The sequence below is a fragment of the Bubalus bubalis genome, chromosome 9 (genome assembly GCF_019923935.1).
Source record: "Bubalus bubalis isolate 160015118507 breed Murrah chromosome 9, NDDB_SH_1, whole genome shotgun sequence".
Classification (NCBI taxonomy): domain Eukaryota; kingdom Metazoa; phylum Chordata; class Mammalia; order Artiodactyla; family Bovidae; genus Bubalus; species Bubalus bubalis.
This window is the reverse complement of record NC_059165.1, coordinates 52855669-52879050: the sequence shown is the minus strand read 5'-3', so window position 1 is coordinate 52879050 and position 23382 is coordinate 52855669. Positions and strand designations below refer to the sequence as shown.

The 23382-nt window shown below is 40.4% G+C and overlaps 1 protein-coding gene across 4 annotated transcripts in view; it reads right to left on the bottom strand.

Annotated features, from left to right (window-relative positions):
• The window catches only part of PPP2R2B (protein phosphatase 2 regulatory subunit Bbeta), a 704283-nt gene that overhangs the window by 522188 nt on the left and 158713 nt on the right, over positions 1 to 23382 (bottom strand). Inside the window, exon 1 of one of the 4 annotated variants that reach the window (XM_044947516.1) lies at positions 5261 to 5425. The exons of 2 other annotated variants lie outside the window; for them this stretch is intronic. The gene's annotated coding sequence lies outside the window, so the exon portion shown is untranslated. Of the gene's footprint in view, positions 1 to 5260; positions 5426 to 23382 lie in introns of those variants that run through there. One more of the 4 variants, XM_044947518.1, reaches the window with a different exon arrangement.

Below are 23382 nucleotides of genomic sequence, written 5' to 3'. Positions count from 1 at the left end.
AAGACTTATAAGACCTTCTAGAACTAACACCAAAAGAAGATGTCCTTTTTATCATAGGGGACTGGAATGCAAAAGAAGGAAGTCAAGAGATAGCTGGAGTAACAGGCAAATTTGACCTTGGAGTACAGAACGAAGCAGGGCAAAGTCTAATAGAGTTTTGCCACAAGAATGCACTGGTCATAACAAACACCCTCTTCCAACGACACAAGAGAAGACTCTACACATGGACACCACCAGATGGCCAATACTGAAATCAGATTGATTACATTCTCTGAAGCTGAAGATGGAGAAGCTCTATACAGTCAGCAAAAACAAGATTGGGAGCTGACTGTGGCTCAGATCATGAACTCCTTATCCCAAATTCAGACTTAAATTGAAGAAAGTAGGGAAAATCATTAGGCCATTGAGGTAAGGCCATTGAAGCCTTACGATTATACAGTGGAAGTGACAAATAGATTCTGGGGATTAGATCTGACACAGTGCCTGAAGAATTATGGATGGAGGTTTATAATACTGTACAGAAGGCAGTGATCAAAATCATCCCCAAGAAAAAGAAATTTGAAAATGCAAAATGGTTGTCTGAGGAGGCCTTACAAATAGCTGAGAAAAGAAGAGAAGTAAAAGCAAAAGATAAAAAGAAAGATATACCCATCTGAATGCAGAGTACCAAAGAATAGCAAGGAGAGATGAGAAAGCCTTCCTAAGTGAACAATGCAGAGAAATATAGGAAGAAAATAGATTGGGAAAGACTAGAGATATCTTCAAGAAAATTAGAGAGATATCTTCAAGAAAATTAGAGAGATAAAAGGGAGCATTTCATCCAAAGATGGGCACAATAAAGGACAGAAACAGTATAGACCTAACAGAAGCAGAAGAAGTTAAGAAGAGGTAACAAGAATACACAGAAGAACGCAATGGACTCATGTCCATTGAGTCGGTGATGCCATCCAACCATCTTGTTCTTGGCTTTCCCCTTCTCCTCCTGCCTTCATCTTTCCCAGCATCAGGGTCTTTTCCAATGAGTTGGCTCTTTGCATCAGGTGGCCAAAGTATTGGAGCCTCAGCCTCAGCATCAGTCCCACCTATGAACATTCAGGATTAATTTCCTTTAGGATTGACTGGTTTGATCTCCTTGAAGTCCAAGGGACTCTCAAGAGTCTTTTCTAACACCACAGTTCAAAAGCATCAATTCTGTGGCACTCAGCTTTCTTTATGGTCCAGCTAATGATACAGATAACTATGATGGTATGATCCCTCACCTAGAGCCAGACATCTTGGGAGTGTGAAGTCAAGTGGGCCTTAGGAAGCATCACTACAAACAAAGCTAGTGGAGGTGATGGAATTCCAGCTGAGCTATTTCAAATCCTAAAAGATAATGCTGTGAAAGTGCTGCACTCAATATGCCAGCAAATTTGGAAAACTCAGCAGTGGCCACAGGACTGGAAAAGGTCAGTTTTCATTCCAATCCCAAAGAAGGGCAATGCCAAAGAATGTTCAAACTACTAAATAACTGCACTCATCTCACATGCTAGCAAAGTAATGCTCAAAATTCTCCAAGCCATGCTTCAACAGTACATGAACCGAGAACTTCTGAAGGACCGATGCTGAGGTTGAAGCTCCAATGCTTTTGCCACCTGATGCGAAGAACTGACTCCATAAAAAAGACCCTGATGCTGGGAAAGATTGAAAGCAGGAAGAGAAAGGGATGACAGAGGATGAGATTGTTGGATGGCATCACAAACTTGATGGACATGAGTTTGAGCAAGCTCTGAGAGTTGGTGATGGACAGGGAAGCCTGGCATTCTGCAGTCCATGGGATCACAAAGAGCAACAAACAACTGAGTGACTGAACTGAACTGATGTGGATCACAACAAAATGTGGAAAATTCTTAAAGAGATGGAAATACCAAACCATCTTACCTCCCTCCTGAGAAACCTGTATGCACGTCAAGAAGCAATAGTTAGAACAAGACATGGAACAATGAACTGGTTCTAAACTGGGAAAGGAGTACACTAAGACTGTATATTGTTACCCTGTTTATTTAACTTTTATGCAGAATACATCATGTGAAGTGCCAGGCTGGATGAAGCACAAGATGAAATCAAGATTGCCAGGAAAAATCAATAACCTCAGATATGCAGGTGACACCACCCTATGGCAGAAAGCAAAGAAGAAACTAAAGAGCCTCTTGATGAAGGTGGAAGACAAGAGTGATAAAGCTGGCTTAAAACTTAACATTCAGAAAATGAAGATCATGGCATCTGGTCCCATCAAATCATAGCAAACAGATGGGGAAACAATGGAAATAGTGAAAGACTTTATTTTCTTGGGTTCCAAAATCTCTCTGGATGGTGACTGCAGCCATGAAGTTAAAAGATGCTTGCTCCTTGATAAGAAAACCTATGACAAACCTAGACAGCATATTTTAAAGCAGAGACATTACTTTGCTGATAAAGGTCTGTATAGTCAAAGCTATAGTTTTTCAAGTTGTCATGTATGGATGTGTGAGTTGGACCGTAAAGAAAGCTGAGTGCCACAGAATTGATGCTTTTGAACTGTGGTGTTAGAAAAGACTCTTGAGAGTCCCTTGGACTTCAAGGAGATCAAACCAGTCAATCCTAAAGGAAATCAATCCTGAATATTCATCGGTGGGACTGATGCTGAGACTGAGGCTCCAATACTTTGGCCACCTGATACAAAGAGCTGACTCATTGGAAAAGACCCTGATGCTGGGAAAGATGAAGGCAGGAGGAGAAGGGGAAAGCCAAGAACAAGATGGTTGGATGGCATCACCGACTCAATGGACAATAGTTTGAATAAGCTCTGGGAGATGGTGAGGACAGGGAAGTCTGGTTTGCTGCAGTCCGTGGGGTCTCAGAGAGTCGGACATGACTGAGAGACTGAACATCAACTATTCACTGCAGGAGTTTAATCAACAAGCAAATTGTTAATTGGCTAAACTGACTTTCAAACCATCTGATGGGAGGAAGGACAAGAGGATGAGAGATAGTGGCTATATTGAGCATTAAGAAAGAAGAATCCAGAAGAACTCAAGATGACTGGATGTATGAGTGAGGAAGGGATGGGGGGACAAAATCTGGGGCTGTGGGTGAGACAGTGGAGCTGCTCATTTTTATTTTTATTCTACATCCTAAGAATTTATTTGCTGAACAAAAGAAAAAATTTTTATACTTTCCAAGAAGTAATAACACAGCAATGTGCCTGACTGGAAATCTCACTCCAGTTTACTAATCAAAGGAAATGGAGGTGCCTAAGAACTTTAAAAAGATGGATGTAAATATTCGTGTGTTAGATATTGAGAAAATGATAAGACAGCTATTCTTCCCCTAATGCATCCTAGCATCTCATTTGGGAATAGGATTAAAAAGTACCATATATCAAAGCATTCATTTTCTCAAAGTTTTCCCTATACACAATGATTATTTTGTAATGATTTTCTATTATTTATCATAAGGCCTTAATAGATGGTTATTGTAGTCCTTTATATTCTTTAAAAAAGCTTTTGGAGGTAAACTTGACATTTATTCAACTGGACATATGTAGAGTATACAATTTGATAAGTTTTGACATGTATTGAAATATACTACCATTTTCAACCTAGATAGCATATTAAAAAGCAGAGACATTACTTTGCCAACAAAGGTCCGTCTAGTCAAAGCTGTGGTTTTTCCAGTGGTCATGTATGGATGTCAGAGTTGGACTATAAAGAAAGCTGAGCATGGAAGAATTGATGCTTTTGGACTGTGGTGTTGGAAAAGACTCTTGAGAGTCCCTTGGACTGCAAGGAATTCCAACCAGTCCATCCTAAAGGAGATCAGTCCTGGGTGTTCATTGGAAGGACTGATGCTGAAGCTGAAACTCCAATACTTTGGCCACCTTATGCGAAGAGTTGACTCATTGGAAAAGACCCTGATGCTGGGAGGGATTGGGGGCAGGAGGAGAAGGGGAAGACTGAGGATGAGATGGCTGGATGGCATCACTGACTTGATGAACATGAGTTTGAGTGACCTCCGGGAGTTGGTGATGGACAGGGAGGCCTGGCGTGCTGCGATTCATGTAGTCGCAAAGAGTTGGACGTGACTGAGCAACTGAACTGAACTGAACCACTTTCAAACATCACTCAAATCAATATAATATATACAGCCAACACCCTCAGAATATTTCTCCTGCTCCTTTATAATCATTCTTTCCAGCTCTTGCTCACCACCTCCCCACCTTCCTCAACCTCCCATCTCAGGCACCTCTGATCAGTTCACTGTTACTATTCATTCATGTGTATCCTCTATAATTTTATATAAATGAAAGTCTATTATATGTACTTTTCTTCTTTTGATTTCCTTCACTCAGGAAATTAAGATTAATCCACATCTTTGTGTTAAGAGTTCATACCTTTGTATTGTTGACTACAATTGCATAATATGGATAGAGAACAGTTTGCTGACCCATTACCTGAATTTGAGCTGTTTCCAATTTTTTGTTATTACAAGTAAAGCTGTTAGAAACATTCATGTATAGGTATTTGCATATGCTTTTATTTCTCTTGGGTAAATACCTAGGAATGGAATAGTTGAGTATTACAGGTATGTGTAACTGTTTTTAATAATAAGAAATGCCAATCTAAATTGATTTTTTTTTCTGAAGTGATCATTATCACCAACAGATCTGAGAATTTCAGTTAACCCACATCCACACCAGCCCACTGTATAGGCAGATATTTTAGCCGTTCTACTGGAAATCTAGTAGCTTATTGTGTATTAAATGTTCACTTTCCTAAATAAGTATCTTTTCTGGTGCTTATTTGCTATGTATATGTCTAATTTTTCTTGCCTTGCTCAATTGGCTAAAACCTCCTATAAAAATTTTAACAGAAGCAGTGAAATTAGGTATGCTTGTCTTATTTCTAAACTGAAAGGGGAAGCCTTTAAGTTTTTCACCATTAACTATAATATTAATTGTAGATTTTTTACAGATTGATTTACCTGTTTACCAGGTTTGCTAAGAGTTTTTATCAGGGATATTAGATTTTGTGAAATATTTTTTCTTCATCTATTGTGATATTCTTTTCCTTTTAATGTTTTATTATGTGGTGAATTACACAGATTTTTCATGTTAAAGTAAGCTTGCATTTGGTCATGGTGCACTATATCTCTGTATATTGTTGGATTTTAATCACTAAAATTTTGTTTATAGTTTTTGCAATCATACACATGAGAGAAATTGGTATCAAAGACTGCTAACCTCACAGAATAAGTTGGGAATTACCCCTCTTCAATTTTCTGGAAGAGTTTGTGTGTAATTGGTACTATTTCTTCCTTAAGTGTGTGGAGGAGCCTGGTGGGCTGCCATCTATGGGGTCGCACAGAGTTGGACACGACTGAAGCAACTTAGCAGCAGCAGCAGCAGCATTCACCAGCTAGGTCATCTGGCCTGGAAGAAAGGAAGGAAAAAAGGAAGGTAGAAATCTATTAAGCTATGTTTATGTTCCATAAGTCTTTGCCCTCAAGTATCTTCAGAATTTTTTTTGCCTTTTATGTTTCCATCCAGTGAAAACATTCATTTGCCTTAAGAAGTTCCTAGCTTCCCACCATGGTATCCCATCATCCCTGTGGCCTCAAGTGTGTTTATCCATACCACTCCCTCAGATCATGTTTCCTGCAAAAGGTAGTGTTAACCAGAGAAACCAATATCATCAATAACTAATAGCACTATAAGAGATTCTTTGAAAAGTTCTTACAAGATTCCTGAGAGTAGAAATATAAGTCACCATAGAAGACCATTTCTAGACACAATGAATATTTTTTTTGTCATATCAGATAGATGATCAGAATCTTTGTTCATGTGAAATTAACTTTGAAATTTTATACATAAACAAAACAATTTTATGATATAGTTCTGGCTTCTAATAAGGTTATTGTTTCCATATCAAACCCAAGCTCCTGCAGCATACTCTATGTCCTCAGATGGTTATTCTGTCTTCCATATTGTCCCTTTACTTTGTACTTTTGGGCAAATGATGTGTCAGAAACTCCTGGCTGCCTAATGTATTATCCATCCTTTCTTTATATCCTACTAACAGATTCTTGATTTTGTTCATTACTATCCACTGTCTTCTTTAAACAAATAAAAATGCTTGGAATCATAGACTCTTTTGCAGCTAGGAATGGTCATGTGACTCACATCTGCTCCTCCTAGGAGTATCTGGAATCATCTTTTGTCTTGTGATACAGATGCCACTTTTCCTCCATATCCCATTGTTCCCCCTTTGTGCTTTCTGACATAATATGTGGTGACAGGAGCTATCACAGTCTCCTGGTATTCCAAAGAAAAAGAACCACAGAGACCTTGACCCTGATATATTTAAGCCACTGAACCAACACAGCAATGGCCTACCAGGGCAGAAAAAATGTCCAACTTAATATGTTGAAGCCACTCTTTATTCAGTTACAGCTGAATCCAGTCCCCAGTACACAAATGGAGAAAGAGGATGTTATCTTTGCATAATTATACAATCATTTTTAATTCTTCCACAAGAAAAAACAGCCATTTTTAGATTTTAAGAGGCACATCATTTCAGAACAATACATTTTACCCATCTTCTGGCTCACTGCATTCAACCTTTAGCCAAAATGTCAAGTATCAAAGTACAGATAGTATTACATTATAATTCTTTATTTACATCTGTTTAAATTATTTAAGGGCAGGACCTATGTCTTATTTATCCTTTCACCTTTAGAACCTAAAACATCTCTTGGCACTTATTAAAAGGTCAGGAAATAAGTGTTTAATTTATTTAGACTAGCAGGAGAAGAAGCTCTTTAAACCTAGGGTGGAAGTTGTTGCCACAGGATAAAAACCAGTGCTCAGATACATGATAAGACAGGCAAGCAGAAAGGAGTCAGGATATAGGGCCAGCTCTCTGTCACTAAACCAGTGTCTCAGTCTTTTCATACAGACAACATTGTGCATCTCTACAAGGATGAAAATGCCTTCAGCATCCGGGGGCGGTGGGGGGGGCTTGGCAGGGAAACGTGCAAAAAATGAAGCCCTGATAGATGCTTTAGCAAATACTCCTGTATGTTCAGCATTTTCTGCCTGTAATTACTTTTCACCAAAGACAGCAATCATATTAAAAAAAAAAAAATTGCTCTCCTAGTTGCTTCACTTAAAATGGATGGTGACTTTATAAAGCACAAGTGGCAAAAAGCCAAACAACAACCTGCTTATTGAATCTTATTTTCTCCTGTGCAGATTACTCACTCATTAGTTTGCCTGGAACTGAGAAGTGTGGTTTTCTCTGGCCCATGGGGTCTGAAACCAACAGGAACCAGCACCAGCTCAAAATCAGTTTCTTCTCAGGCCTGCCCATGAAGGTTAGATAAGTTATTAATGCATGAAACACCCAACTCCTGAGTCATTCACAACTGAAGTTTCCTAAGTGTGAGGAGGTTGTACTTCTGCCTAAAGCCTTGCAAGATCATTTTTGGAATGGGTATTGTTGTGATAGATGCAACTCAGTGGGAATGGGCAATTTTGACATTGTAAATTACCTTGTAATTTTATATACTGGAGGCCATTCTTTCAAATCCACAGGCCTATAATCCCAAGAAAGGTCATTCTTAGTGTGGAGTCTGGAGTATTTTGAAAAAAAAAATAGGAAAGGCAGGGTTGAAAAGCCCATTTGTCCAGCAAGTTGGGGGAATAAATTTATAACAAGGATTTTTTAAATGAAGGTTGAATTTGCAACCATTCATTTGAACAGGCATGCCTAGACCACCTGATAAATAATACATTTGCATTGTGCTTATGAAATATGCAAATGGAGTCCAATTTGCAAATAAATGCCTTGAAGAATTCTTTTAAAACTTCAGAGGTTACCTAATCCTAGTAGTTGCCCTATTCGTATTTGTGAGGTTTTTGTTTTATTTTGTGACAGCTGCCATAAATTCAATTAAACTGTATGGCAAATGAAGTTTTGGTGGTAGCTGTTTTTTTTTCCTCCTGAAGGAAGAAAATGATCAAGAGGTTGGCAAGATGGGAAGCAATGAGCACATTTGCAAACAGGGAAATCAAACAATGCCGCATCAAAATAGGAAGGAAGGAAATCCAGCCAGCTAAGCAGGTACAGCCAGATTTGGTACCCTCGTCCTTCACTCCCTTTATCCACAGGCTTTTTTTGCTTGGGGGGAGAAAAAAAAGTATAAGCAATTAGGATCTGCAAAGTTAGAAGCTAAAATAATTCACTGACAGCAAACAGAAACAGAAAGCAAATCTCAGAATGTGCAGGCACGAAAAATACTGCAAGGGATGCTCATTCAAAATGTGTTTCAGGCCATTTGGAGAGGCGTGACTGAGAACACTGCCTAAGTCAAGTTCATTAATGCCTCCTCCACGAGGTTTTACTTTCTATCATATAAAAAAAATTATCTAAATGTTTAATTTTCTGAGTTTCCACAGGACTCAAATTCTTAATTCTCTTATTCTAAGACTTGTAGCTCAGTCAGTAAATAATCTGCCTGCAATGCAGGAGACCCAGGTTTGATTCCTGAGTCAGGAAGATCCCCTGGAGAAGGAAATGGCAACCCACTCCAGTATTCTTGCCTGGAGAATCCCATGGACAGAGAAGCCTGACAGGCTGCAGTCCATGGGGTCACAAGAGCCGGACACGACTTAGTGACTAAACCACCACCACCACCATGAAATATTTTAAAAAATATAATAAAATGTGTTCCAGGATCACGGAGGAGCCCCTGACAGCCACTGATAGTAGGTAACCACGTCAACACGGGCTCCTTGCAAACTGAAGCTACAAACCGTCACTGATATATGTAACAGCCGTAAACCTAGCGTAATAGAACATGCATGCGGAAATACATGAATAAGGTACTGAAAACCTCTTACAAATTAGATGCTCTCTCTAACTATTATATGTTGAGGTTTTGTTCTATGCTGGGTACCAAGAGAAGCAGGACTCAAAGGGTCCTCACAACAGCCCCATAAATGAAATTATTACAAGCAAAGACATGAAAGCACAGAGAGGTGAAGGTTTGCCAAGAGCATGTGGCTAAGAAAGACAAACCTGGATTCAGAAGTCAGGCCTCCCTGCTCATCACACCTCCATCAGGTGTCTCTGTTGTAAAAGGCAGATGGAATTTCTGTGACCTAAATTCTTGCCTTACAGGTATGAGGGAAGCTTGCTGGTTAAAAGGAACCTCAAAGAGGAACCTCAAGGTACTTTTGGTAAATGGAGCATCCATTAGTAATGGTCAATTAGTAAATTCAGACTTTTCTTAAAACTCTACATGCATGCTAAGTACAAAAGGTGATAGTCAAGAAGGGCATAAAAGAGGAAATGCTGTGGTTTGCTTTTGGATGATCTAAATTTTCTCCCTTCCATGCTTCTTTTAGGTCACACAGTTCTCTCACATGGGAAGAACTCATTGGCTGGAGCCCAGGATGTGAGACGGAGGGTCTCCTGAAATAATCAGGTGCTTAGAGTCCCCAGATGACTAGACACACGTGGCTTACCTGCTGAACTAACCCACTGGACTATACTCAGGACCATCAGCATTAGGGAGAGGAGCTATTGAGGGAAATGCAGCTCTGAGGGGCATGAGCTAGTCAACCTCTTGCAGTTGTGTGTGAAAAAATGATGTCTGATTCATAAACAGTAGGAAGGACACAGAATGGCGGGAGAGATGAAGTGAGCTGGATGTTACTGGAATTGGGCCACTTTCCCAAGCTTTATGGCTAGTGGGTTACTGTTTCTCATTACATCATTTATTTATCCAATAAACTGTTCAACAAATATTTATTGAAGGTCATCTATGTCCAGGGTTGTGGGGATATGGAAAATAAGGTTGCTGTTCTCATGAAACTTTGGGAAGAGATGGGAAGACAGACAATAAAAAAAAAAAAATCAGTCAATCCTAAAGGGACTCAACCCTGAATACTCATTGGAAGGACTGATGCTGAAGCTGAAGCTTCAGTACTTTGGCCACCTGATGCAAATAGCCAACTCATTGGAAAAGACCTTGATGCTGGGAAAGATTGAAAGCAAAAGGAGAAGAAGGCAGCAGAGGATGAGATGTGTGGATGTCATCACCAATTCAATGGACAAGAATTTGGGCAAACTCCAGGAGATAGTGAAGGACAGGGAGGCCTGGCATGCTGCAGTCCATGGGGTCACAAAGAGTCAAATGTGACTTAGCAACTGAACAACAACAAGTTCTATGAAGCACAAAGAAGCTGGTTAAAGGGCATACAAATCTACACGGGGCATTAGTTTACATAAGAAGGTCAGATAAGTCCCTTGAACAAAGTGACATTTGAACAGACCAAAATGAGTAAGTGAACCAGATAGCAAGAAGAAGTCACTCCAGGGAGAGAGAACAGCCTTTGCAAAATCCCTAGAGTTAGTAAGTGCTTTGTGTTCTGGGAACACTATGGAAACTAGTGTGGCTGCCGAAGGGGAAGGAGGGGAGCAGAAGGTAACAGGGACAAAGAGGGTGTGGCAGCAGGCAGACCATTAGGGCTGAACACTTAGGACACTACAAGAACTTTACCTTAGACCCTAAACAAAAAAATTACTGGAGCACCTGGCTGTGGTACAGAAAGAAACAAGAGTAAAAACAAATTTAAAAAAAGAAGAATTCTGTTAGGAGGCTAATGGAATAACCAAGCAAGAAATAGACTAGAATGGTAGCAGTGGAGGTATTGAGGAGTGTCAAATGTTGGATATGCAAGAAAGACAGATGTGAAGGGTGATGCCAAGATGAACTTGGCCCAAATGACTGGGAAAATGGAGTCATCGTGAGCTGAGATGGGGGGAGCAGGCTAGGAGGTGCTGTGTCTATGTTATCCTCAGATGCCCATTACATATTAAGTAGGCATTACATACCATCACCTTCCTTCACTATGTCTCCTTACTCTGTGCCAAAGCTACCTTATTTAATGTGATGTGTGAACTGGACTGGACTTCCTAGGTGATGCTAGTGGTAAACAACCCACCTGCCAATACAGGACACATAAGTGAGGTAGGTTCGATCCCTGGGTGGGGAAGATCCCCTGGAGAAGGGAATGGCTACCCACTCCAGGCTTCCCTGGTAGCTCAGGCAGTAAAGAATCTGCCAACAATGCAGGAGACCTGGGTTCAGTTGCTGGGTAGGGAAGATTCCCTGGAGAAGGGAATGGCAACCCACTCCAGTATTCTTGCCTGGAGAACCCATGGAAAGAGGAGCCTAATGGGGTACAGTCCATGGGGTCACAAAGAGTCGGATACAACTGAAGCAACTTAACACGCACACACACATGAAGTGGACTGACATCCATCATCTTCCGTGGAGTGCAGTCCCCTGAAAGCAGTGACCAGGTCTAACTCTCTCCACTGTACACCTAGCACAGTTCCTGGCTTGTAGTCGGCACTCAGTTACTAGTGAATGAGTGAATGAAAAAAATGCAAAGGAGTGATTACTCCTAATGACTCCTGTGGAAGGAACTGGGCCAACTGAAATCTGCTTCCATAGCCTGCCTGGACCAGGTCAGAGAGCAGAGCCACATCAGTGGAATGACCCACACAGAGGCCACTGGAGTTGGCATCTTCTCTTTCCCTTTAATTCAGGTCATACCTCCAATTTAATTCAAGGATATTAAATGCTGATGTTATTTTAGAATTACAAAATTTACCTGCCTCCTGAGAAATCTATATGCAGGTCAAGAAGCAACAGTTAGAACCTGACATGGAAAAATGGACTGGTTTCAAATTGGGAAAGGAATACATCAGAGCTGTATACTGTCACCCTGCTTATTTGACTTATATGCAGAGTACATCATGCGAAATGCCAGGCTGGATGAAACATAAGCTGGAATCAAGATTGCTGGGAGAAATATCAATAACCTCAGATATGCAGATGACACCACACTTATGGCAGAAAGAGAAGAGGAACTAAAAAGCCTCTTGATGAAAGTGAAAGAGGAGAGTGAAAAAGTTGGCTTAAAACTCAACATTCAGAAAACTAAGATCATGGCATCTGGTCCCATTACTTCATGGCAAATAGATGGGGAAACAGTGAGAGACTTTATATTTTGGGGCTTCGAAATCACTGCAGATGGTGACTGCAGCCATGAAATTAAAAGACACTTGCTCCTTGGAAGAAAAGCCATGACCAACCCAGACAGCATATTAAAAAGAAGAGACATTACCTTGCCAACAAAAGTCTGTCTAGTCAAAGCTTGGTTTTTCCAGTAGTCAAGTATGGATGTGAGAGTTGAACTATAAAAAAAGCTGAGCTCCAAAGAATTGATGCTTTTGAACTGTGGTGTAGGAGAAGACTCTTGAGAGTCCCTTGGACTGCAAGGAGATCCAACCAGTCAATCCTAAAAGAAATCAGCCCTGAATATTCATTGGAAGGACTGATGCTGAAGCTGAAACTCCAATACTTTGTCCATCTGATATGAAGAACTGACTCATTTAAAAAGACCCTGATGCTGGGAAAGATTGAAGGTAGGAGGAGAAGGGGACAACAGAGGATAAGATGGTTGGATTGCATCCCTGACTCTATGGACGTGAGTTTGAGCAAGCTTCAGGAGTTGGTGATGGACGGGGAAGCCTGGTGTGCTGCAGTCTATGGGGTCGCAAAGAGTCAGACATGACTGAGAGACTGAACTGACAAAGAAAATGTATTTATTGCTTATATGTGGAATCTAAGAATACAAATGAACTTAGAAATAGATTCATAGACATACAAAAGCAAACATATAGTGACCAAAGAGAAAAGAGGGGCAAGAGATAAATTATGAGTTAAGGATTAACAGATACCAACTAGTATATATGAAACAGATAAAGAACAAGGTCCTACTGTATAGCAAAGGGGACTATTCAGTTGCTAAGTCATGTTGGCCTCTTTGCAACCCCCATGGAGTGTATATAGCCCACCAGGCTCCTCTGTCCATGGAATTTCCATGCAAGAATTCTCCAGGCAAGAATGCTAGAGTGGGTTGCCATTTCTTTCTCCAGAGTATCTCCCCAACCCAGGGATTGAACCTGCCTCTCCTGTATTGGACTTCCCTGGTGGCTCAGACAGTAAAGTGTCTGTCTACAATGTGGGAGACCCGGGTTCAAGCCCTGGGTCAGGAAGATCCCCTGGAGAAGGAAATGGCAACCCACTCCAGTACTATTGCCTGGAAAATCCCATGGACAGAGGAGCCTGGTAGGCTACAGTCTATGGGGTTGCAAAGAGTCGGACACGACTGAGCGACTTCACTTTCACTTTCTGCTGTATTGGCAGGGGGATGCTTTACCATTGAGGCACCAGGGAAGCCCATATATTTATACACACACATACATATACATATACGGGGCTTCCCTTGTAGCTCAGTCAGTAAAGAATCTGCCTGCAATGCAGGAGACCTGTGTTTGATCCCTGGGTTGGGAAGATCCCCTGGAGAAGGAAATGGCAACCCACTCCAGTATTCTTGACTGGAGAATCCCATGGATAGAGGAGTCTGGCAGGTTACAGTCCATGGAGTCACAAGAGTTGGACATGACTTAGTGACTAAACCACCACCACCACATATACATACATATAACTGAATCACATTGCTATATGCCTAAAACAGCTAACTTTCAATAAAAAATGGCTATCATGAGAAAAACTACAAAGAATAAATGCTTGAGGGGATGTGGAGAAAAGGGAACCCTACTGCACTGCTGGTAGGAATGTAATTTGTTTTAGCCACTATAGAGAACAGTATGGAGATTCCTTAACAAACTAGAAATAAAACTACCATATGACCCAGCAAAGAGTAGGACATGATTTAGCAACTGAACAACACCACCATCACCAGCAATCCCACCACTGGGCATATACCCTGAGAAAACCACAATTCAAAAAGACACATGTACCCCAATGTTCACTGCAGCACTGTTTACAATAGCCAGGACATGGAAGCAGCCTAGATGTCCATCAGCAGAAGAACAGATAAAGACGTTCTGGTACCTATATACAATGGAATGTTGTTGTTGTTGTTGTTTAGTTGCTAAATTGTATATGACTCTTTGCAACCCCATGGACTGTAGCCCGTCAGGCTCCTCTGTCCATGAGATTTCCCCGGCAAGAATACTAGAGTGGGTTGTCATTTCCTCCTTCAGACAATCTTCCTGAACCAGGGATTGAACCCACATCTCCTGCATTGGAAGGCAGATTCTTTACCACTGAGTCAACAGGGATGCCCACAATAGAATATTCCTTAGCCATAAAAAGGAACAAATTTGAAACAGTTGTAGTGAAATGGATGAACCTAGAGCCTATTATACAAAGTGAAATAAGTCAGAAAGAGAAAAACAAATACTGTGTATTAATACATATATATGGAATCTAGAAAAATAGTACTGATGAACCTATTTATAGAAAAGAAATGGAGATGCAGATGTAGAGAACAGACTGGTTGTCACAGTTGGGGAAGGAAGGGTAGGACAAATTGAGAAAGTAGCACTGACGTATATACACTATCTTGTGTAAAATAGATAACCAGCGGGAAGCTGATATATAACACAGGGGGCCCAGCCTGGTGCTGTGTGACAACCTCAATGGGTAGAATGGGGTGGGAATGGGAGGCTCAAGAAGGAAAGCATATATACATATATAAAATTATGACTTGCGTTGATATATGGCAGAGACCACCACAACATTGTAAAACAATTATCCTCCAAGAATAAAAATTGCTTAAAAAGACATTATATATATATATATATATATATATATATATATGTATTCACAAAATAAATATTGTTGATCTATTTTCTTGATTATAAATGGCAATATGGCTGTCTAATTTTAAGTTTTCCATCCATGGTAATTGGAAATTTTATTCTAGGATTCCTCTGTGGTCTTACTCAACCCACCAGAACATCCTACTCATACAATCTGTACCTCCAACATCACTCTGAAATTCTTATCCTCATATTACCTTTATCTTCAGATAGAATGCCATAGCCTACACTTTAGTATCAGAAAGACCCTACAATCCACTCCTCAAGGCATAAGCAGATCTTTGTGCTTAAAATTCCACTACTAAGAGGCATTTCTTTGCACTGACATTTCCTTTCAGGGATCTTCAATAAGAAACATCAAGAAATGAAGTCATTATTTTTTATTGATATTTTATCAGCGTAGAATGATCTCTTTGTGATTCACTGCACCCCACAGGGGATGGGTCACATAAGAGCATTTAAGATAGAAATTTGGAGAGACCTTACCATATTTGCAATTGGCAGCTCAGCCAATATAAGATTCAGGTATTAGGCACCAAAGAGTGTGAGTGCTGGTGTTTTAAAAAGCCTCCATTCTACTAGACAGACGCAAAAGCACAGGATCAAAGCCATACTTATGGTGGATACATTGGTCAACCATTGTCCAAGCTTTATCTTGAACAATGAAAAAAATGGTTCCTCAGTCAAACAGATTAGAGATATTCTGCTTATCATTTCCCAGTCTTGGATGTTTACAGTGGACATTAGCAAGGCAGATGTTGGGAGAAGTGTTAAATTTTATAAATCTTTTTAACCTTCTTTAACATAGCATTTTTGCAAGCATACGTTAATTTGTTGTTCAATGTCTTGAGAAATAGCATATTCTGTTTATAAGAGAAAGAGCTCATTTGCTTTACCTGGAAGTTGATTGTAAGAAAAAAGGGAGGCTGTCTAATATACTGAAAAGCACAGTCTTTTACTGGGTTCAGAGACTCTGATTTAAATCCTTCACTAACCTATTTATTGACTTCGTGCCCTCAGTTGAGTTACTTAACCTCTCTGTGCCTTTGTAAATTGAAAATCTAATCTGTTTTTACTTCTAAGCATTTTCTTTTTTTCTTTTTAATTTATCTTAAAATTTTTTGTTAGAGACTAGTTGATTTACAGTGTTAGTTTCAGGTGTATGACATAGTGATGCAGTTGTACATGTACATATATTCATTTTTTTTCAGGATTCCTTTCCTATATTGGTTATTACAGAATATCTAGGCATTTTATTTCTAATGCATGTAAAATATCTTGATGCAAAATAAAGAGTACCTAGGCTTTTATAATGGAGAAGGCAATGGCACCCCACTCCAGCACTCTTGCCTGGAAAATCCCATGGACAGAGAAGCCTGCTGGGCTGCAGTCCATGGGGTTGCAAAGAGTCGGACATGACTGAGCAACTTCCCTTTCACTTTTCACTTTCCTGTATTGGAGAAGGAAATGGCAACCCATTCCAGTGTTCTTGCCTGGAGAATCCCAGGGACGGTAGAGCCTGGTGGGCTGCCGTCTATGGGGTCGCAGAGTCAGACACGACTGAAGCGACTTAGCAGCAGCAGCAGCAGCAGGCTTTTATAATCTTATTTTTGTCCTCTACAGAACTCTACTTCCATCTCTGGTTAGCACCTCTGGGTTACAGCAGCCAGGAGCAGTGGGTAAGAGCAAGGGTTCTCTATTAAAACTCAGTTCAGATCCTGACTCTGCTATTGACTAGCTGTGTGTTCTTGTGCAAGTTACTTGACCTCTCTGGGCCTCAGCTTATTTGTGAAACAGAGCTGTTGGAAGGATCAAAATAATACAGTTTAGTTTATACTCTACATAGAGTGTCCAGCCAAGGGCCCAGCTCAGAGTAAAGGGTACAGTAAAAAGCTGTTACAAGGGTTCTGGTTGTTATTTCCTGTCTCTGCACTTTTCATCTCTGGCTTAGCTATGATTTCTCTCCTTAACCCCACTGCTAAGAGCGCGCCTTCCTGGTAGTTGACACTCCTGACAATGGGGTCTTCCAAATAGTACCCCCACCCCCCTTCCCAAAATCTAGCTTCCTCCCTGGGGCAACTGGTGCTTATAATTTACTTCCAGATCCCTGGCCCAGCTGCAGGGAAGGAGAACAGACAATGATTTCTCTTCCCACAGCCTCCCACGCATTAGCTTTCCCTGCATGTCTGACGTTTGACTTCTAACTCCCCTCGGGCTGCGACTACTCAGACAAAGTGAAGTGGACAGATGGAACAATTATTTGGAAAGCTCAGCCAATGGAAAACAAAACAAAAAGACAAGCGAAGAAAACCCTACACTGAGCCTTGCGGTTGAGGGAAAAGAGTTTATTGGTTTAAATTATTCTTATTGCCTGCTGGCAGCGATTGCATTTTCCAGATAATTGCTCAGTGCTCCCATTAGTTTTCCCATGCAGAGAAATGATACCTTCTTAGATATTGGCACTACAGGTAGCCTTCCCCAGCAGGAAGAGATGTGTTTGGGCAAAGAGCCTCTATACAGCAAATTTTAGTTAGCTGACTCCAGTCAGTTCACTGGTTTCCATGATAACCAAGAGGTGTTGCAGGAGTGGGGGGAAAAGAGTCTCTGGATGTGATAAGAAATAACACTTCAAAATGAAGCATACTTTTAAAATCACGTATTTGAAAAATTTCTGAAAAAACACTAGTTCATGTTTTACAGATATTGAGCCAAACTACCTGTGTTGAATTCCAGGCTCTGCCATGCATGTGTGACTTAGTATAAATTACTTTGTCTCTGAGTCCCAGTTTCCTGGTCTCCCTGCTGAAAATGACAGCTCACTCATAGAGTGATGAGGATCAGAGTCATGTACAAAGAGATTATCATACCAAGGGAAGTCAGACAGAGAAAAACAAATATGATATGTGATCACTTATACATGGAGTCTGAAAAAATGATACAAATGAATTTATACACAAACAGAAATAAACTCAAAGGCATAGAAAACAAATTTATGGTTACCAAAAGGAAAAGGGTAGGGGTGAGGGTGGATACATTGGGAATTGGGGATTAACATATGCACACTGTGTGCATATGTTAATCCCCAATTCCCAATGTATTCACCCTCACATTCAGAAAACGAAGATCATGGCATCCGGTCCCACCACTTCATGGGAAATAGATGGGGAAACAGTGGAAACAGTATCAGACTTTATTTTTCTGGGCTCCAAAATCACTGCAGATAGTGACTGCAGCCATGAAATTAAAAGACGCTTACTACTTGGAAGGAAAGTTATGACCAACCTAGATAGCATATTCAAAAGCAGAGACATTACTTTGCCAACAAAGGTTCGTCTAGTCAAGGCTATGGTTTTTCCTGTGGTCATGTATGGATATGAGAGTTGGACTGTGAAGAAGGCTGAGCGCCGAAGAATTGATGCTTTTGAACTGTGGTGTTGGAGAAGACTCTTGAGAGTCCCTTGGACTGCAAGGAGATCCAACCAGTCCATTCTGAAGGAGATCAGCCCTGGGATTTCTTTGGAAGGAATGATGCTAAAGCTGAAACTCCAGTACTTTGGCCACCTCGTGCGAAGAGTTGACTCATTGGAGAAGACGCTGATGCTGGGAGGGATTGGGGGCAGGAGGAGAAGGGGATGACAGAGGATGAGATGGCTGGATGGCATCACCGACTCGATGGACGTGAGTCTGAGTGAACTCCGGGAGTTGGTGATGGACAGGGAGGCCTGGCGTGCTGCGATTCACGGGGTCACAAAGAGTCGGACACGACTGAGCGACTGATCTGATCTGATCTGATATATAAAATAAACAACAAGGACCTACTACCTAGCAAAAGGAACTATACTCAATATTGCATAATGACCTATAAAAGAATCTAGAAAAGAATATATATATATGTGTGTGTATATATGTATATATATATATATATATATACATATATACACACACACACACACACACACACACGTATCAGTTCAGTTCAGTCACTTAGTTGTGTCTGACTCTTTGCGACCTCATGGATTGCAGGACACCAGGCTTCCTTGTCCATCACCAACTCCCAGAGCTTGTTCAAACTCATGTCCATCGAGTTGGTGATGCCATCCAACCATCTCATCATATGTATTTTATGTACATATATATATATATATAACAACTGAATCACTTTGCTTTACACCTGAAATATTTAATGCAACTACACTTTAATTAAAAAAAAAAAAGGGTGATGTATATATAGGACTTAGCCTGGTGCCTGCTACATAGTAAATTCCCAATAAATTATGATTTATTATGTTATCATAAAGGTATATAATAAATGACTGTTATTAATGAATTATTAACAAATTGACCTGTTTCTGGTTATAAAAGCTAAAGAAGGAAAGGCCCCAACTCCAGATGATGGCAGCTCAGGGCCTCTCATTCTGTGGGTTTTGAGCTTTTATTTTTCTGGCTCAATCCACAGATTTCTTTAATTTCAAAATCTGTGGTGCACATTTGTGCTTACTGAGAAGTACACCTCTACATCTTTAAATACAGCTACATACAAGAGACTGTCACAGGGTGGTTGGGACACGTTACACAAAATATAGTAATCTAGTTCCATTCCTGCCCAACAGGATGTGTAGGTAGCTGGGGAGGCCACACACCCCCATCAGACCTTGACAGTGGAAACAGACAGCTGTCTGGGCGGGAGAGCAGGGAGCCCACTCTGCCCTTTCTTTCCTGGATGTCATCCTGCCTGAGTTCAGGGGGATATAATGTACAACTCAAGGTCATGCCAATTGTGCTTCAGATTTTCTGCTCTTCTAGAACAGAAGTCAAAGCAAAGTTGGAAAGCGCATAGTCTAAGATTTTCTCATCTGTGTGATGGGGTCAGCCAAAGAGGTCAAAGACCTTTCCTGAATGATAATAAAAAATATTAATAACTTCCACATATTGAGTGCTTAATATATCAGGCACCATGCTGGATGTTTTACAGGAATTATCTTATTTAATTCCTACACTCATCCTCTCAGAGGAGACTCATTAATAAGCTGTCAGGATTCTCCAGAGAAATTGAACCGAAAGGATGTACAGAGATGTAGATAAGAGGAGATTTATTGTAGGAATTGTTTCATGTGGTTATGGAGGCTGAGAAGTCCCACAATCTGCTGTTTGCAAGGGTGAAACTCAGGAAAGGTGGTGGTGTAATTCAATCAGAAGTTTGAGAATCAAGGGGCCCATTGGGTAAGTAACAGTGTGCATCTGAACACCCAAGGACCGGGGGCGTTGATGTCTGAGGGTAGATGAAGTTGGATGTCTCAGTTCAAGCAGATAAAGCAAACTGGCCCCTCCTCTGCCTTTTCATTCTTCCCCAGGAAGAGAAATTTCCAGTACAAGCCATGGCAGCTTTAAAAATTTCCAAGAAATACTGCACTCCATGTCATAGACTTTACGCTCTCCCTACTTGGAGACAGATAAAAACCCTTACTAATCAAGCTGAAAATCTGGTTTCTCAACAGGGAATGCCTTGGGATCCTGAAAATATTATTGTCACTATGCTTGCTTTGCTTGCTTCTGCTTCCCCCGCTCAGGCTGACTTGATTGATCACACTTATTGGGATTATATACCTAACTCCCCTTTTATTGTAGGTTGTAGAATGGACAGATATAAGACCAATCATATCCACCAATGATTCAATACATATGCCCCCTCCTTGGAGCTTGGAGGGGCCCTCTCATCCTGAGGAAGAAAGAAAACTAATTAACATTTCTCTAGGCTATGAAATCCTTCCTTTATGCATGGACCCAACAAAATTATGCATTAATGTTAGTCAACAAACGTGGGCTTTTGTCCTGCCTCCAAAAAAGAACTTCCTCACATTGCTTAAACTGTTTACTGCCTTGTCCTTTTATGAAAACCATATCAATACTACCAAAACTCTAGGAAAAGGACAAAAGTTAAAATGTAAGGGGTTTACTTATAAAGACTTTAAATATAGTCCTATTTATTGAGATAGATGTCAAGCTAAATCAGAAAATTTGATGTTTATGGCTAATCACACCTTTGTTGATTGGGGACCCCATGGTATCTGGTTATCTAACTGCTCAGATGATATTAACAGTACTATATGTGATTATGTTACTCAAGAAGATTACCAACAGTTCAATGAAACACTTCCATGAAAAGGACTTCTTGGCTGCCTTGACAGTGAAATGACACCTTCTCGCCCTCAAATCGTCCTCAATAAACAAATTGGGCCTAAACCGTGGGACATCTGAAAACTAGCTGCAAGCACCAAAGAACTTGGAACTTGGACTGGACATTTCACAGGGACCAATTGTAGTCATAATAATTTTTTTTTCATTACAATCAATCATATTTCATACACGCTTGTGTTCCCCTTCCTTTTGTTATAGCTATAGGGAGTTTACAATTCAATAAGACTTTACGTTCTGTAACTTGTATAAATTGCAAATTATATACTTGTCTTAATGCTTCTGTTTCCTTAAGAAAAGAATCCCTTTTGATTCTTCAATCTCGACATAGTCTGTGGTTACCAATAAATCTCCAGTGGCCCTGGGAAGAAGGTCCCATGGCTGGACTTGCTTCCTGGTTACTTACTAAACTGCTCGGGTGATGTAACCGATTCACTGGATGGCTGATTCTTGACATTTTGGGATTAATAGCTATTTGCACCACTGCTGCCGTCACTGGTGTTGCTTTACAAACCTCAATTCAAACACATAATTTTATCCAAAATTGGACTAAAGATGCTCATACTACGTGAGCCACTCAGGCTCAGATAGATGAGGATATTCAAGATGAAATACAGGAACTAAAAACAGCCATCAAATGGGTTGGAGATCAATTAATAGATGTACAAAAACAAGTGATACTAAAATGAGATTGGAATTCTACTCAATTTTGTGTTACTCCTGTTCAATTCAATCATAGTGCCTACAACTGGGAACAAATCAAATTTCATTTACAAAACATACATGATAATGCCTCTCTGAAATTATTACAGAAAGAAATCTTTGAAACCTCTTCTAAAAGTTTGCCCTCTTCCACTAATTTGGAAACTTTAGCTAAACAACTAGCTGATCAATTATCTGGGCTAGACCCAAGCAGATGGTTTCAGAACATTACTCATAACATCAGGTCTGGAACTATGACTTTGGTGATTGTCTTGACAATTATATTTGTTGTTTACCATTGCCTTCATACAAAAATTGTTAAAACTGAATAAACTCAAATGATCAGGACCCTTTTTACAAATATAATAAATAAGGGGGAATTGTCAGGGAACGTTTAACAGGAGGATTCCTGTGTGCTGTTTTTTGTCTCTCGTAAATCCTCTGTTCCTTATCAGTTCCTGGTAACGAGTGGAGTGGCATGCTGCTCCCAGGACTGAGGTCATGAGATAAAACACATGCATGGATTTCCTTCAGTAAACATTCTCCTTGCAACAAAACTGCTTAGTCATAACCCTCTTTCTTGAGATATGGATTGTCTTCTGACCTTATGACCATTGTTAATTCCTTGTTTCCTTGATAACTGTTGCTGTACATCTGGTTTTCTGATCTTTATCATTGTCAAAAGAAATTCCTTGTATAACAGCCTATATATACTCACAGAAAGATCATTAAATCACCCTTGCTCCACCAGAGACTTGGGTTCCCGTGTGTTTCTCTCTCTCTCTCTCTCTCTCTCTCTCTCTCTCTCTCTCTCTCTCTGTCTCTCCCACTCCGACTAATTCTCTGGAGCATGGAAACCCGCCGAACTCACTCTCCTGCCCTGGCTTTCAAGACCTCATCGAGAGAACGCCCTGGGCCTTTGTGAGCGATGCAAGCCCTCTTCTAGGGTTTTATTGGTTCTCTGCGTAAACCAGGGAATACTAGCTTCTTTCTCTCTTTCACTTTCTTATCGTCGACTCTGGACCACCAGGTTCCAGTCCATTAAAGGACCACAACAGCCCACCACATTGGGCAGGGTGATCTTCCTCACACAGTCCACTGGTTCAAATGGACTCTCTTTCAGAGCCACCCTCATAGATACTCAGAAATAATGTTTACCAGAAATCCAGGCAACCCCTTAGCCCAGCCAAGTTGACTCATAAAATTGTCATGTAAGCCCACTCTGCAGATGAGGAAGCAGGCACAGAGAGGTTAAGTGACCTGACCAAATTACACAACTACTAGCTGATAGTCTTCTGATTCCAAAACCAGAAACCTTAATGGACTGCTCTGTTATTTTCTGCAAGAGTTCATTTCAATCTGGGGAAAAAGCAGAAGTACCTGTTTTCCTGCAAAATACTTTGGTCTTGATGACATCTCTACATGACAGCTTGTATTGAAACCCAGACTTGAATCCCAGGTCTGTCCTGAATAAGAGTGACGAAGATAATTGATACTGATTCAACAGAAATAATAACAGCCACTATAATTTAGTGGACAAATACTATATGTCAGCTATGAGTCTCTTGAAGTTCTTGAAAATTAACATAACAATCTCTCATAGAAACCACAGCTCTGGTGTCTAACTTCGCATTTACCAGCTGTGGGATTTTCAATAAGGCATTTATTCTCACTTTAAAAATAAAGTTTTCTATGAAAA